This window comes from Chaetura pelagica, unplaced genomic scaffold (assembly GCF_000747805.2).
Source record: "Chaetura pelagica isolate M959 unplaced genomic scaffold, ChaPel_1.0 scaffold20, whole genome shotgun sequence".
Classification (NCBI taxonomy): domain Eukaryota; kingdom Metazoa; phylum Chordata; class Aves; order Apodiformes; family Apodidae; genus Chaetura; species Chaetura pelagica.
In genome coordinates, this window is record NW_009951958.1 from 3,811,993 (window position 1) to 3,815,277 (window position 3,285).

Here is a 3,285-nt window from a genome sequence, read left to right on the forward strand (position 1 = left end):
GTAAAGGGCACCGACCCCTGCCCCGTGATAAGCGGGCGGCATCGCCTCCAGCCCCCTCCCCACATCCCGCCGGTGAGCAGCCCCTGCCTGCTGCTGGGGGTGTGCCCCGGGGAGGGCACTCGAGGGGACCCGGGCCCCCCCAGTCTGCCACATAACCGGCTCCAGAGCCCTTGCACAAGCCTCCTGCGAGGCTGCTGCTGTTTCCAGTGCGGAGGTGATAACATTCAGGTAGAAACCACGCGCTGTGGAGGGGCTGAGAAGCTGAGAGAGCAGTGGGCAGAGGCTGCAGTGACTGCACAGCGCGGCACACACGAGGCTGCGACAGAGGAGCAGCTGATCATGCACCCCCAAGGATATAAGGTGCTCCTCAGGGTGTAACGTGCCATACCCCAGGGCAGCCACGGAGCGGCCTCCGTGGCATCATGTGCCAGAGGAGGCACTAGGCTGCTGTGCAGCCTGGACAGGCTATAGCCACGTTTGGGAAAGAATTATCCCCTCGAAGGCCATACCCACCCCACTGGCGAGTTCCCCAGTCCGTGCATGAGCACAGAGCTGAGCTGCAGCCCCCACCCCACACACTGCACCTCGGAGTGCCCTTTGACTTCCCTTGTGCAAACACCACATCCATCCCCTCCATGCACAACTCCGTCCATAGTCACAGCCCCACCAGCATCGGCAGCGCCCCACGGCGACAGACACGTCCTGCCAAAGCACAGAATGTTTGCAGGGATAGAATGAAAGCAGATCCTGTGCCCAGCCCAGTGCTTGCATTGATGTCCGTGTGTCTGTCAGATGAACCAGGGAGCTCCGATCCACAGCACCAAGCACTTCCCCTGTGCCACATCAGAACAGGCTCCTCCTAACAGTTAATGTCTTATCGCAAAAACCTGGGAGGTGATTAGCAGCTCAAAGGTGCAAACAGCCAGACTCACCTTGGCCAGTTGCTCTCTGAGACCATTCGGGAGCCAAACCATCTCTGAGGGATGGGTGGAGGAGGCTCCAAGAGCACTGAGGGCAAAAGCAGAGCCAAAATCCACGTGCCTGCCCTGGGTCCGTGATTCCCAACTGGTGCGCTGACCCACACTCGTGCCATGGATGCGGCTGAGCCACCTGCCTGGTCCCTGCCCATCCTTTCAGCCTCCCACCCGCCACAGATCGGCACCCCCCCCAGGGAAGGGATGTGCCAGAGGCTGGTCCCAAGCACAATGCAGGTGTGGCAGCTGAGGAAGAGCACCGTGTGCCACCAATTTTAAACCAGAAAAATACTTGTCCCAGTTATGTCAAACTGCCCTGTACCAGCACCATGGGGGCCAGACAGCCTGGACAAGGGTTTCAGACAGACTTTCTGCCCTGGGTTCTAGCAAAAGTAACTTAGTCATAGGCAAGTGCTGATACTGAAATCAAGGGGAGGTGAAAGAGAGGGATTAGGCTCCACTTCCACATAGCAGTGTGTATCACTGCATGAGCCCCCGGCTTCCATGCCAGTGTGGCAGCCCTGAAAGCAGCTGTCAACACAGCAGGGCTAAAAATTCAGACATAATTCAACAACCCGGTCTGACCTTAATGCTCCCCAGATTTTGTATTTACAATATTTTTTTTCTTCTCTGTTCAGAATCCTGCTCATGGTCCTGTGAGGAAAAGCCCTGGGTGCAAGCAGCACCATGAGCTGTGCCAGCTCGGAACCACCACTGGCTGTTTCTCTGCAGTGGCCCCAATGTTTAAACTGCTAGCACAGCCTCCAAAAACCAATATTTGGGACCAGATAGAGCTGTTTATGGCCACTGCAATTCTCTCGTTTATTTTGCATACACATGTACTATTGCCAGTAGAGGCTGGCTGGAAAGGTGAATGGCACCCACAATACCCAAACAACTTTGTTTACATTTCTTTACTCATTAACAGAGGTAAGATCTAATAGCAAATACAACTTTTATCTTCCTTGTGTTACTTAAAAGAGGTACAGCTCAACAGTTCAGAGGCAGTCATGAGCTCAACAGTATCTGTAGTCCCCAATAAAGTGACTTCAGAGCTCTGGCAGGCACCTGAGTGAAAACACAGACGTATTTACAAGGCCTGACAGTCCTTCAAACATCCATCTGGCAGTCACATTCCTAGAAAATCTCAACAGATAGCCCTAAATGAGAGTAATCACATCCCATACATATACCCTTGGCTGTTTAGAGCAAATGCAGCATCTGCTCATTTTGGACTTCAAAGCAGGAAGAGGCTTTGTTCAAAGAAATAAATTTATCATGTGTTTTAGTAGTGCCTTGAAGTCTAAACAAAATCAGTTTCATTGGATTAGGTCCCTTAAGAGATGCATTTACTGAGATTAACTTCTCTTCTGAAGAGAATAGAATAAAGGAAAAAGGATTCTTGAGCCAGTTTGATGATAGTTCAGAGGATAAATGAGCAGGAGAGAGTCTGTGGGAGCAGCTCTGAGCCCCCGTTGTCCAATGACCCAGCTCAGCTCCTTAAACTCTTCCTCTCAGCAGCCTCAGCGCTCATGGGGGCACTTGGAAAAGCCTCTGAGCCAGCTAGGTGTGGGAACTGGCTGCTGGCAAGCTTGGCAGACCTTTGCACAGGTCCTCTTTCACGGATCTGTTCTGCAAATTTGCTTCCACTCACTGGCTTGGAAAAACACATCATCATTACAAGATGCTGGAAACCATCACTTTACTTCTGCAGCACCACCAGCTGCCATCAGGAGCACTGCTGCAGGGCACCAGCACTCGTTGAGCTCTTTATCGATCGAGACCTTCTTGTGTGCCCCAAAGAAACAGCAGAGGAGGTAACTGGGAGTGAAGAAGTACCCCAAACTTCACCTATCCCCTTGTCCTGAACATGACAGTCCCACTGATTCCTTTCTAGTTCCACTCTCCTGTTCATTCCTTCATGGCTCTTCCCATCTGCTCAACCTTTCTAGCCTCTGAACCCAGACCCCTCACCACTTTTCACCCACAGGAGCTTCCACTGTTATCAAATCAGAATCAGACACAGATCCTTTCTGTGAAAAGCTCAGCCACAGCTGAACCCAAACTGGATGGTTGCTTTGTTCTGTCCCAGATCCCCACAGGCCAGACCCAGCCACCTCCAGGGACCCGTGAGGCAGCCCTGGTTTTAGTGCCATGGCAGCCTTTGACATGTCAGCCCTGGCCCAGATCCATCCAAGTCATCACATCCCTGTCTGCTCTGCTCAGCTGAGGTTACACACCATGAGCAAATACAGCTGGAAAGTCCCTGGCTGCCCCACAGCTCAGACACAGTCTTGCTTCCTGATAGGAA